General features: G+C 44.2%; 1 pseudogene; it reads right to left on the bottom strand.

Moving 5' to 3' along the window:
* Positions 1 to 694: 694 nt before the first annotated feature.
* LOC130490563 (vomeronasal type-2 receptor 26-like) lies at positions 695 to 10,507 on the bottom strand (annotated as a pseudogene).
* Between the last annotated feature and the right edge of the window lie 3,873 nt (positions 10,508 to 14,380).

Below are 14,380 nucleotides of genomic sequence, written 5' to 3'. Positions count from 1 at the left end.
TTTGGATTGTTACCTTTATGGGTAGTAGGAGTAACCAAGGCTTCCCAGCAAAAGTGGAATAGGACTGACCAAGTTTTCCCAGCAAAGGTGGGCACTGATAGTTGGCATGAAAGAGAGGAGCAATAGGCCGCATGTTGCCCTGTTAGTTATGGACTCTAGTTAGAAATACGCCTGTCTCTCAGTCGTTTACCAAGTTTGTGGTTTCTGAATAAACTCACTTTGTTTAGTCCTTAATCAGACTCAGGATCATTCTTAAGAAAAACTCCATTTCCTTCAATTTTAACCAGGGATTGTTTTTATTGATCTTACACCTTTATTTGTATGGGCAGTCTGTGATTCTGTGGTGGAAAACTACTTCTGGTCAATTGACTATATTAATAAATTTGATTTGAAGTGGAAGGGGTGTATTGCCAAGCAGAGACTTGCGATCACATTGGGGTTCTTCCAGCCTCCTGGAGGCCCCAACAGAAGGATCCGGGAAGGGTTTGTGAATCCATTCCTGCACAGTAATTATAGCCCTTCTCAGGTATTTCTGAGAAGGATTTTCTGGTTTAAAATTGATTAAATTTTACTATATATTATAGATTTTTCACGTATCAACATGTTGTATTTATTAGAATTGAATATTGTTAATTGTTGTTGAAAGTTAGCCACCCTGACCCTGGCCTTGGTCGAGAAAAGGCAGGATCAAAATCTAATAAAATAATATATACATATAATCTCATTTTTTCCTCCTTATTAACTGTTCCTTGTTGTTCAGCTCAGGCCTCAACAAAATTATGTAGCATTTTGGTGAAAAAATGCAGCCCAGCAAACCAGCCCCAGAGGCTAAGATGGAGAAGGTCTCCACGGCCACCATGTCTTTTCCTTTGTTGCTCAGGTAGGTTGGAACAAAGGTCAGCCAAACACTGCAAAAGACCAACATGCTGAAAGTGATGAACTTGGCTTCATTGAAACTGTCGGGTAACTTCCTGGCCAGGAAAGCGACAGTGAAGCTGGTGATGGCCAGGGAGCCCATGTAGCCCAGGACGCAATAAAGAAAAGCGGCCGAGCCCTCATTACATTTCAGTATGATTTTTGTATTCAGGGAACGTGTGTCTTTATCAGGGAAAGGAGGAGAAGTACTTAACCAGAAGACACAGATAACGGTTTGAATCAAGGAACAGAACAGGACAATAGAATTTGCCTTTCTTTTCCCCACCCATTTCATTGCCCTGGATCCTGGTTTGGTAGCCACAAATGCCAGAACCACAGTGATGGTTTTAGCCAATATGCTGGCAAGAGCTATGGAGAAGACGATGCCAAAAGCTGTTTGTCGGAGAAGGCAGGTCACTTTTGCAGGCTGCCCAATGAACAGCAAGGAGCAGAGGAAGCAAAGCAAGAGGGAGATGAGAAGAAGGTAGGTGAGGTTCCGGTTGTTGGCTTTGATGATGGGGGTATCCCGGTGCTTCACAAATATTCCAAATACAAAGGCTGTGATTATTGACAAAGTAATAGCCAACAAAGATAAGATGATGCCCAAATGTTCTTTGTAAGATAGGTAGGTTATATCTCTGGGAATACATTCATCTTGAGGTTTGCTGGGATAGCTGTCCTCTTGACATGTGACACAGGCACTCATGTCTGAAAAAAGGAAAGGTTTAAAGATTTCAATCATTGTTCCAGTTTTTCTTGATTTTATGTAGTACCCTTAAAGCTTCACAGAATAATGATAAATATGGTGGTCCCTGCCTCCTTGAGTTTATCCTCTAAAATTTAACAGGGTGGCTACTATACTGGCTAAAAGAAAAGGAAGCCTCAAGAATAAATGGGCAGGACATGTTTTGGATTGTTACCTTCATGGGTAGTAGGACTAACCAAGTCTTCCCAGAAAAGGTGGGAATTGAAGAGGTATTTGAGCAACGATGGAAAATGGCATCGTGCTCATTTTCTGAGCTAATAGTAGTTGCTCTTTTTTTGTCTTCTTGTTCATTGTAATGTGTTCGCTAGAGGTTCTGAATCTGTGTATAATAGTCCTGACGGTGACAAAGGTAGACCCAGAGTGATCTCTCTTCACTTCCATGAACTTACTGGATGGCCTTTGGGAAGGCACTCTCTTTGCCTCAGTTTTTATCTTTACCATGACAAGAATTACACCGATCTTCCTGGTGGAATTTTTGTAAGAATGACCAGTATCACTCATTTGAACACTCTGTATGCTCACAAAATGCCCCATGCCTGTTATATCTTTTTATTATGACTGTGAAGATGATCTTCTTCAACACTGGATATCACAGTGACTCATACAGAAGTCATTTTAGCAATATTAAATATATTTTACTACATCAAACTACAGGCAGATGTTGGAGTCCTGGCATCCCCACTATAATGTGACCTTAGTTGCCTTCACTTCTGCCCTCACTTATCAAGAGATAAGTGTGAAGAGAATTGAAGGATATAGAACAAATTCATGGGTTATTAAGGATGTTTTGAACCGCAGGAAGCAAGAGGTGAAGCTGCTCAGAGGTTGGGTCAATACTGGCCTAGTCCCTTTAACTGGAGATGCTGGGGATTGAAGCTGGGACCTTCTGCATGCCAAGCAGATGCTCTAGCACTGAGCCACGGCCCCTCCCCTAAAACCTTCCTAAAACTGTATTGCTCTTATGTCAAGAATCCACAGATGTATAGTTAGATGACAAAGTATCTGATACATTCATGGATTAATAAAGGCGATGTTCTATTATTACTAAAACTAAAGCAGAAATTTCCAAGGACATTCAGAAAGGCTGACATTAGTTTAAATGGCCAAATCTGATTATAAAGCAACAAGAGAACATGATGGAAAGACAACCTTGTTGAGATCATGTTGTCATTGACCTCCTATGAAGCAGCAGAAAAGGTATTATAAAGAAGATCTTAAATTATTTTCCTTCTTTGCCATCCAGGGAAATAACTTCAGAGGATGGCTGTGTTGGTCTGCAGTAGAGTAGGTGGATTCTAGCACCTTAGAGACCTCCACATTTTTTGGAGGTACAAGCTTTTGAGAGTTAAAGCTCCCTCTTTCAGGGAAATAACTATGCTTTAAAGAAGATGGTGCTAGCCAGCACCACAAAGCACTTTTCATTCATTCATTCATTCATAGCCTTATTTATTGGCATAGTAGCTAAAACACCAAGTACAAAAATGGGGCATCCAATACAAAATACAGGACATCCAATACAAAATACAGGGCAGTTATAAAATGGCCATACTTTGGCCAGACCTATACAAATAATAACTACAAACAGCTTTAATGCTCCACATAGTGGCCAGGGAGACTATTATATAACCTGAAACCATCGTTCATTTACTACATTCACTATTACTCCAAAGTAACCGTAAGAAATTTAGCAACTGCTCCAGAGAGCTGCGCACCAAGCACTTGAAATGACAGCTAGGCAGAACTCTGGAATGACTAAAATGGGACTTTATTTATAATGGACTGAATCATCTTCTCCATCTCACCTGGTTAAAGCTTCTGTGCCACACTATCTGATCATCATTCAGGATCAACTCTTTGCCTGGAGGAGACAGAGGATCCAGCCTTCCCACTTTTACTCTCGCAAAAGATCCATTTGGGAACGTTACCCAGTTTGTGACATCAAAACCTGCAATCAATTCTCCATGCTCATCAAAATGGACCGTGTCTCCAGCACTGTTATTGAACAAGATTGTCCTTAGAATGTGATGGAGCTAGCAAATACTAGAAAATGAAAGCATGGAACATTTTTACAATGAATTTTACAGCACCTTGGTTTACTACACTCTAGATTATGAACAAAAAACACCCCTGTTCACCCTAGTCACACAGCTGAACATGACTACTTAATCAAATGCATTGGCAAATATTAGTGAAGGCATTCACTATCAGTCTCTGAATGCCAGACAGACCTTGGAAAATCACCACTTTTCCTAGTACCTGATAAATCTAGGTACTTGGTCTCACCTGCCGCTTATTTTTATCATCTTGAGTCTATTAATTATAGGAAGGCCTTTAACCTTGCCAAATGCCAGGCCCTACCATCGGCTGTTTGAGAAGGGAAATATAAGAAGATCCCTAGATCAGAGAGGTTATGTCTGTGTAGAACAGGGGACACTGAAACCATTGAACATGCACTGATCTGTTGCCCATTCTTCCATGAAGTTAGATCAAAGCTTATTTCCCACCTACTTGGTAAATTCCCTGATGTTGAGGTTTTGAAAGAAGCTCCTATTAGGAAAAAACCCTCAGCTTATGCTCTAAACTGCCAAGTTCTGCGCTGTTGCTGTTAAAATACTCAGGACTAGCTATTGGAGTAATAATTCTATTTTTTCATGCAATTTGCAAAGCAACTCCATAGGTAAACAAAAATATATATTGGTGTGTTGCTGGACACACCCGCCAGAAAACAAGGCTGCCACGCAGGGCTTAAGGCAACAAATTATAAGTTAACAGTTAACTGATAATAGCCTTACCAGGCTTGTAATTTGTGAACTGCTGTGCAGGGCTTAAAGCAATAAGTTATATAACTTGGGACAGTTAGCTAAAAAATAGCCTCACCGGCCTTGCAGTTAGTACTTGGACTATAGCACTTACAAAAAAGGCAACCCCGCAGGGAAACAAATATGTGCCAAAGAAAATCTGCCACGCAGGGCTTAAGATGAAAGGATATATACAGTATGTATGTGGATACATCAGCCACATAGGGCTTCCAATTTTCTAATAAAAAGCCTAAGGGCTAAAAAGCCTCTCAATATGTAGTTTCTCTGGTAATAGCCTCACCGGGCTTAAGATTCATAACATGAGTTACAGCACTCATAAAGATAACAGCACAGACTGTGCAGTCACATTAAGCACCAAGAAATAAGCAAAATTCTTCAAGCAGCAACCAGTGGCAAGTACGCGCATTTCGGTCAGTGACCTTCGTCAGCTTGCCCACAAAACGGGAGGTGCTGTCAGACAGTCATGCAGAAAATTCATGAGCATTTCTAAAGTACAAGACATAGTAATATTTTAAATGGATTGCTAACAAACTTAACAGTTTCCTGAAACATAGTCTAAAGCATGTAAATTATAAAGCTTACCAACTCCATAGAAGCAAGTCATGTGACACTGAGTGGTTTCACTGAGTGGTGAAAATACCTCGAATTGTGTCTCGTCCCAGGTTGTTTACGCCCTTATTTGTTCTTGTGTTGATCCTAAAATGTACATAGGATGTACCATTAGAAAAATTAGATTAAGAATTGGCGAGCACCGTACCAGGATCAGGGCCAAAACAAAAGACGTGCCAGTTGTAGAGCACTTTACAAGCCAGGGCCACATGGATCGGGATCTCAAGTTTTTTGTACTGTGGCAATATCATCCTAAACAATTTCAGACACAAGACGTTTAATTTTTTTTTAATAGACAAGAACGAAGGTTCATATTTCTTTTTAAAACACTAGCACCAGGTGGCTGGAACACTGAGTTTGATCTCCCGTGCTTCCTCTAAACAGACACACTGTCCCTTTAATTTAGGGACAAGTCAGCTGCTTACAGTTGGCAGCTGCATGCACTAAAAGCTAGCAGTCTCTAGGTATTTTCATACTAAGAAACCACTCGGTGTCACACGACTTGCTTCTATGGAGTGATCAGTCATCCTGACATCAGTGGCCAAGTTTGCAGTGCCTAGCTTTATTTTCTGCAGTTATTATTATTTATTACAAAATCTCTTTCAGATCAGGAATCAAAATTTACATTTTGTTAAAATTACCAAGCATATATAAAGCAGATACTTGGGGTGAATCAACAGATAAGTGAAATAAAACAGAAATACAGGGAAACCCAAGAGCAAACACAGTTGCTAACTGAGCTACAATGACATTCTACAAGAAGCTCTTCCTTTGCACCCTTGGCTAGCAAGTGAAAGGGGCCTGTTGCCAAGCACAGACTTGTGATCATGTTGGGGTTCTTCCAACCTTCAGAGGTCCAAACAGAAGGAACAGAAAAGGGCTTGTAAATCCATTCCTTCCTAGTAATTATGTGTGTGTGTAAAGTGCCGTCAAGTTACAGCCGACTTATGGCAACCCCTTTTGGGGTTTTCATGGCAAGAGACTAACAGAGGTGGTTTGCCAGTGCCTTCCTTTGCACAGCAACCCTGGTCTTCCTTGGTGGTCTCCCATCCAAATACTAACCAGGGCTGACCCTGCTTAGCTTCGCTAGCCTGGCCATCCAGGTCATGGCCCTAGTAATTATAGCCCTCAGCTATTTCCGAGAAGGATTTTCTGGTTTTAAATTGATTAAATTTTAGTATATATTATAGGATTTTCATGGCCTTCACTTCTGTCCTCTCTTATCAAGAGATACTTGTGAAGAGAACTGAAGGACATAGAACAAACCACATCAGTAAAGCTATAGGTTACCTTCATCCTGACTCTAGTGTAACATGATCTTAGTTGTCCTCATTTGTGACCTCACTGGTTGAGAGATAAATGTGAAGAGTTTTGAAGGACACTTGACAGCAAAATCACAATAGGGAGGCTGCAGGTTATCAGCAACCTTTCTGAAGCTTGCAGTGTCTGAATCAAAAGGATCAAAACAAGTGTGTTTTGCAATAATCTGATCTTGTAGGGTCAGTGATGAGATTCACCATAGTTGGGAATGATATGAAGGCAGTAGGTGGATGAATATATGACTGCCATTCTTAAATAAACCATATTTACAAATCCTTGGTTGAATAATGTAATTCATGAGGTATTAAGGATGTTTTGAATCGCAGGAAGCAAAAGGTGAACCTGCTCAGAGGTTGGGTCACTAGTTGTTTAGTAATGGTGTGCTGAAGGCAAAACTAGAAGTGCTGGTTGCAAAGGCGGCCACCAGCTTAAGTCTGCAGCAGTGAACAGCTGATCATTCAAGCTCTGATCAGGTTTCCTTCCAAGCCCTAAACACCTTCATTTTCTGCTTTTAATGTTACAAACAGCTGTTAAAAACAGCAGACCAGACATATGTATTTTTTCACTCAGCTGGCAAATCCCCAATATATCACATTTCCTACCTTTCTGATATGAGACCATCCCTTCTGGACACGGCGCACAATCGTAACAGCAAAATGCCTCGCCCTCCTTTTTTTTCTTGCTGTAGCCAGGTTGGCAGTGGTCGCTGCACATAGAAAGGGGCAGCACCTATTGATATACACAGAAGAGAGAAGGCTGAAGATCTAATAAAATGTAGAATGGGCATTCTAGGAAAGTACAATGTTAATGAGGAATTTTGTCCATTAGAACAAGTTGTTAGCATTTTCATGTCTGATTTTACCCCAAAAGTGGGAGATATCTGCAATGAAGTATATGGAGAAGAGGAAAGGATCATGGCTCAGCAGAAGAATATCTGTGTTGCATGCAAAAAGTCCCAGGTTCAGTCCCCAAGTTCTTCTTTAAAAAATACTCTTGTAGGCAGTGATATGACAGAGCTCATCCTGAGACCCTGGAGAATCATTTCCAGTCAGAGTAGACAATAGTGAACTTGAAAGACACGGTATGAAGTAACTTCACATGAAGCTGCCTTATACTGAATGAGAGCCTTGGTCCATCAAAGTCAGTATTGTCTACTCAGACTGGCAACGGCTCTCAAGGGTCTCAGGCAGAGGTCTTTCACATCAGCTACCTTCCTGGTCCCTTTAACTGGAGATGCTGGGGATTGAACCTGGGACCTTCTGTATGCCAAGCAGTTGCTCTACCACTTAGCCATGGCCCCTCCACTAAAACCTTCCTAAAACTGTACTGCTCTTGTGTCCAGAATCCATAGATGTATAGTTAGATGACCAAGAAGCTGAAACATTCATGGATTACTAAAGGCGGTGTTCTATTATTACTAAAACTAAAGCAGAAATTTCCAGGGACATTCAGAAAGGCTGACATTGGTTTAAATGGCCAAATCTGACTATAAAGCAACAAGAGACCATGATGGAAAGACAACCTTGTTGAGATAATGTTGTCATTGACCTATTTAGCAGCAGAAAAAGTATTCTAAAGAAGATCTTAAATTATTTTCCTTCTTTACCATTCAGGGAAATAACTTCAAAGGATGGCTGGGTTGCTCTGCAGTAGAAGAGCTAGATTTGAGTTCATGAGCACCAGTAGCACCTTAGAGACCACCAGGTTTTTTGGGGGTTCAAGCTTTTGAGAGTTAAAGCTCCCTTGATCAGGGAAATAACTATGCTTTAAAGAAGGTCATGTTACCCAGCACCATTCAGCACTTGAAGTGACAGCTAGGCAGAACTCTGGAATGACAAAAATGGGACTATATTTTTAATAGACTGAATCATCTTCTCCATCTCACCTGGTTAAACCTTCTGTGCCACACTATCTGATCATCATTCAGGGTCAACTCTTTGCCTGGAGGAGCCAGAGGATCCAGCCTTCCCACTTTTACTCTCGTAAAAGATCCATTTGGGAACGTTACCCAGTTTGTGACATCAAACCCTGCAATCAATTCTCCACGCTCATCAAAATGTACCGTGTCTCCAGCACTGTTATTGAACAAGATTGTCCTTAGAAAGTGATGGAGCTGGTGGATGAGAGAAAATGACAGCATGGAACATTTTTACCGTGAATTTCACAACATCTTGGCTTACTAAACTCTAGATTATGAACATTAGAAAAACCTGTTCACCCTTTTCACACAGCTGAGCATGACTAATCGACCAAATGCATTAGCAAATATTAGTGAAGGCAATGACGTTCAGTCTCCCACCCATCTCTGAATGATATGCTAGTCTACCTTAAAAACAGAAACACACTTGAGCTGCAATTACCTGCCAGGGCTGCACATTCTGATATTCTATCTTCTCTCCTTCTAGCAGAGTTCCGGATTTGGCTCTCAATCTGTATATGGCATGCAAAGAATGTGCCACAGCGTGGACAGCATTGTAGATGTTGTAGCTCTGGCCAGTCATGCTCTTTTCAAACAAAGTCCCAGGAACGTTCTCCAGCTTTTCCTCTCCAGTGCACAGTTTCTCACTTTCCTCATCTTCTTCAGCACTTTTAAAGGAGCAGTCAAAGGCCTGCTCCCAGAAGTCCTGGATAAAGCCATCACCTCTTGCCCAAGAAGGTTTTATATTCTGAAGGAATTTTTGAAGGCCTGGTGGCTTATTGGAGTGAATTGTGAAGGTAATGGCGCCGTGAAAGATTTGTGTATCCCAAATCTTTTGAAGGGACACTGACTGAAAAATCCATTGGGATGTAGTAATCCACACTTTACCCAGAGAAAATGTTGAATGTCCTTGTGCTTTAAACAGTAAGATTCTCATGGCATACATTAAGGCAGGTTGTCCATATACAAAATACACATTGGCTGTGCTGTCCACAAGAGCTACATATTTTTCCAACAGTGTGTACATCCATTCTAACACACCCTCCGTATATGTTTGTTTGGGGATTGTCAGTATGAAGTCATAGCAGATTTGATTCTGGGCAAGGAGGGGTATCACTGTCTGCAAAAACCTGTCCCCATCGTCATCATCCACAGCAAAAAGGCCAATCCAGGTCCAGTCGAAGTGATGAAGTAACTGGACAACCCCCTTGTACTGAAAGGTGTCATTTGGGACCATCTTGTGCATGTATGGAAACAGTGTTTGGTCACCCTGTATTGATGAAAATGCTCCGTACGTGAACTGAAATGAAATGCATAGTTACTTTTCATGCTAGCTGCAAAACTAGATTAAATTATATCCCTCAGTTTTGAAACCTCAGCACTCCATGCCTCTGGGTTACCTGTGGTATTTTGTAGCCGGCTAAGATGGTAGCCATATCAGCAGACAGTTCAGTGACATCGGCTCCAATCACAGATATGAGATTTTTCTGGGTATTACACTTAAAATTGGGGAGAAAGGTAGATCCAGGGAAAGTGGAAAGTAGATCCAGGATGACCTTATAGGTCACACTTCCAAGTTTGTAACCGTTGAGGAGGATGTGGAAACCCAGAGTGGCATTTGGAAGGATTCGGGGATCCTCGTTGACCTCTTTTATAGCAAATGCCAAAGCCAAAATATGCTGATAGTGCTTTGGCACTGAGCTGAAATGAGAATTACAGGTGGTTGGTTAAGCCAAACAAGAGAAAAAAATATATTTGTACCCTTCCTTATGAGAGCAGCGAATTATCCTTTGTCTCAATGCAGGTTGCAAAATTATGATCAAATGCAGAGTGAACAGCAATAGCAATCATTTGCAACTGGATTTTCCTGTGCAGTCAAGAGACTCCAGTTGTGAACGATGGCTAGAATGCAACCATCATACAATACTGAACAATGTGTCGAGGCAGAACAAGACTACAGTTCACTGGTAAAAAGTCATTCAGGTTTTGCTGGCATGCTCTATTGCTGTAAAATCAGCTCCATTATTATGATCAGAACCTGCAACAGAAAGAAGAAGAAAAAAACACAATTCCTTACAAAGCTGCTTTATCAGTCAGCTTCAGTGTGGGCTGTTCCTCGAATGAGGGACTGTCTCGAAGCAAGAAGATGTGACTGACCATCTCACCAATAACAAGATCACCGGCTTGATAAAATCCATGAGAAATAGGATGGGGGTCATCATCGAGTGTGCACATCATAGAGTGTGAAACTTTCTTGCATACAGTATGAAACTGCCCTACAAGCAGCCACACCACTGTTAGCCTCAACCAGTTAATGAAAGGTGGCTTTAAGATGCCCATCCTTAGTAGTCCGTCTGCAAGTTTACCTGGGAAGTGCTATTTTTTACAGCCTTCGTTGAATGGCAGACAATTCTGCTGTTGCTTTGTTACTTACAAGTGCATCTCTCTCCACCCCTTTCTTATAGTTACCAATAGTTTCTTTTGTTACCTCTTATCCCGCATGAGAATAACTTCACAGTGGTAGCCACAAGTCTACTGCAGCAAAAATAACCAGGTTCCACAGGACACTTGTTTTATCCCTCAGATGTTTCTCTCTGTAGAACTGTGCTACATAATAGTTTACTTCTTGACAATGGGTGTTCTCAAGCACCTTTGTGCACCTGATGCCAGCTCTAGGGACCTCTGGCAACTACACGTAATTATAAGGGAGATGCCACATCTGAGAGTTGGCATGTAAGACCAAGAAGTTGGTTCTGGTAAACCAGGGCTCCCCAATGTGGTTGCCCATGTTTGCCAAGGTGCCTGCTGACATCTTTCATGGTGCCCGCCAAGAGTTAATCAAAGGAGGGGGAATAGGGCTTTTTGAAATTTTGAAATTTATGGCATAACACAGACTGTGGCTTTTTGTAACGTATTTCACTTTTGCCAATGGTGGAGTGATATTCTAAAAACACAGTAGCTAAAATGCTTAATGTGCCTAACTAGAACATCTATTGAAGTCATGAGATCTTCCTCATTTTAATGTATTTTTATCATTCAGGTGGAAGCTGATCACAACATCAATGTGAGAGTCCCCAACCTAGCTGGGCAAACTTCGCCAAATCAATTGCTCAGACTTGGATGCAGAAACAAAAGATTTATTGAAGGCTTCAGATAGAGAAGACAGGCTCATGGATTCAAAGTTGCGAGTGACTAGCTTATCGGGGTTACAGTATTTATCTACTACAGGGCACGAAGGTTCACACGCATGGGAGACATGGGAGGTTACAAGGCAAACCGGTGCAGCATAAAACATCAAACAGTCCCAGAGAGACAGTGAGGGCTATCTGCATTTCAAGGCCGGACTCAGCCCGAGGGAGTGAAGGCAGAAAGCACAGCAGGGGAGGAGAGGTGACACCTGGGCAAGAAGGACAAAGCGGGGGACTCAGGAAGATACACAGAGGTGCGAACTGCTTGTACGAGTTCAAAGGGGTAGAGATAGAAATAGATAAGAGCCAAAACCAGATGGCCCTCACATTCTGCCCCCCTTAAGGCCCCCCTCCCGCGAGTTCGGGAGGTCGAGGCTTCTCGGGATAAGCGCAATGGAATTCGTGTACGAGCCGGGGGGCGGCCATATGGGGGGCTGCAACCCATTCATCGTGCGCGGCGCCCAGATGTTTCCACCGAACAAAGTAAAACAGCTTTCCCCTTTTCCACTTGGAATCCAAGACTTTGGATACTTCCATGTGGGTATCCCCTCCCACCACAGTGGGCACTGCTGGCTTCGAAGGGGGGTGGAACTGGGGAGCGGAGACGAACGGTTTGAGCAGACTGATGTGAAAAACGGGGTGTACCCCGCGAAGAGTTTTGGGAAGACCCAGCTCCGCAGTTACCTCGTTAATCACCCGAGTAATGGGGAAGGGGCCCACATAACGGTCGCTGAGTTTTTTACAGGGTCGGAGGGAACGCAGATTCTTCGTGGAAAGATAAACCTGTTCCCCCACCCGGAGTTCCCATCCCTGTGACCGGTGTTTGTCAGCCTGTTCCTTGTATTTCCGCTTGGCCCTTTCAAGGTTCTTCTGTAGCCAGGGCCAAGTGGAACTGACCGCCTGCACCCATTCCTGCATCTCGGGCACTGCCTCGAGTTCGGGGGAGACGGGGGCGGCACCGAAAGGGCCGAAATCGGTTCCGTAGACTACACGGAACGGACTAAACCCCGTGGAGGAGTGGGGGGCGTTGTTGTATGCGTATTCGGCGAAGGGTAACAGGTCCACCCAGTCATCCTGATGGTAATTAACATAACATCGGAGATAGCACTCGACCACGGCATTCACCCGTTCGGTTTGGCCATCAGTTTGCGGGTGGTAGGCAGACGAGAGACCCTGTTCCCCCACCCCCATAAGCTTCAGGAAGGCCCGCCAGAATTTGGCAACGAACTGGGCCCCTCTGTCGGAGAGGACCTTCCTAGGAATCGAGTGAAGCCTGAGGACATGGGTGACAAACATCTTGGCCAACCCCTGCGCCGACGGGAGCCCAGCGCAGGGGACAAAGTGGACCTGCTTGGAGAAGAGGTCTGTGACGACCCACAGTACGGTTTTGCCCCTGCTGGGGGGTAGATCGGTGATGAAATCCATGGCGATCACCTCCCATGGCCGGGTGGGGACCTCCAAAGGTTTCAGAAGCCCTGGGGTTTTGCCCCCCCTGTTTTTGGCGGTGGCGCATATGGGACAACTGCGAACGTACAATTCTACATCCCCTCTCATGCCTGGCCACCAGAATTGCCGCCGTACCAAATGCAACGTCTTGACAAACCCAAAGTGACCGGCCAGCTTGGCTCCGTGGACCAGTCCCAAAACCTCCCTGCGAAGAGAGGCTGGGACATAGAGTTTCCCTTCCTGCACCCACCAGGACTCTCGCTGTTCCATACCGGAAGGGAGCGTCTGCTGTTCCGCTTCCTGTAGGGACGCTTCCCGGAGGCGTTGCTGGAAAGCCTCCGGGAGTCCTTTGAGCGAGGGACCACTGGGGTGGCGGGTTTGAGACCGGGTGGAGACCGCCAAACCCGGGATCTCTCCCCTTTGCTCAGGAGTGAAAAGAGAGTCCACAGGGCGGTCAAAATCGTTGCGGTACTGGGGCAGTCGGGATAGGGCGTCTGCTAGGGCGTTTTCCTTGCCGGGTACGTGTTTGAGGGTGAACCGAAATTTGGCAAAGAATTGGGCCCAACGTATTTGCTTAGCGTTGAGCTTTCTAGCCCCTTTGAGAGCCTCCAGATTCTTGTGATCAGTACACACTTCAAACGGGAATTCTGCCCCTTCTAGAAAATGCCTCCACACAGTGAGGGCGTGCTTAACTGCCGCGGCTTCTTTCTCCCAGATGGCCCAGTTGATTTCGGACTGGGTAAACTTCTTGGAGAAATAGGCGCATGGCTTTAAAGCACCACTTTCGTCCCGCTGCAGGAGGGCCCCTCCCATAGCTACATCGGACGCGTCCACCTGGACCACAAACGGTTTGGTGCAGTCCGGGTGAGCCAGGACCGGTTCGGACGAGAAGAGTAGCTTCAAGTCCTCAAAAGCCTGTTGGCAGGGAGGGGACCACTGCAGTCGGGCCGAAGGCAAGGCGGCATTGGCACCCTTTCCCTTCGTACGCAGAAGGGAAGTGAGAGGAAGAGCCACTTGCGCAAAGTTGGGAATGAAATTGCGGTAGAAATTAGCGAACCCCAAGAACTGCTGCAGTTGCTTGCACGTGGTAGGGGGTTCCCAATCTCGCACAGCCTGAACCTTTCCGGGGTCCATCTCCAACCCCTGGTGGGAGATTACATAGCCCAGAAAGGTAATGGAAGGCTGGTGGAATTCACACTTAGACACTTTGGCATATAACTTGTGGTCCCGTAACCGCTGGAGGACCTCCCGCACCAGCCGGACATGCTCTTCCATGGTTTCAGAATAAATGAGAATATCATCCAAAAATACCACCACCCCCCGAAACAACAAATCATGTAACACTTCATTGATTAACTGCATGAACACACTCGGAGCCCCAGAAAGTCCGAACGGCATG

The sequence above is a fragment of the Euleptes europaea genome, chromosome 18 (assembly GCF_029931775.1).
Source record: "Euleptes europaea isolate rEulEur1 chromosome 18, rEulEur1.hap1, whole genome shotgun sequence".
NCBI lineage: Eukaryota > Metazoa > Chordata > Lepidosauria > Squamata > Sphaerodactylidae > Euleptes > Euleptes europaea.
This window is presented reverse-complemented; position numbering and strand designations above follow the sequence as displayed.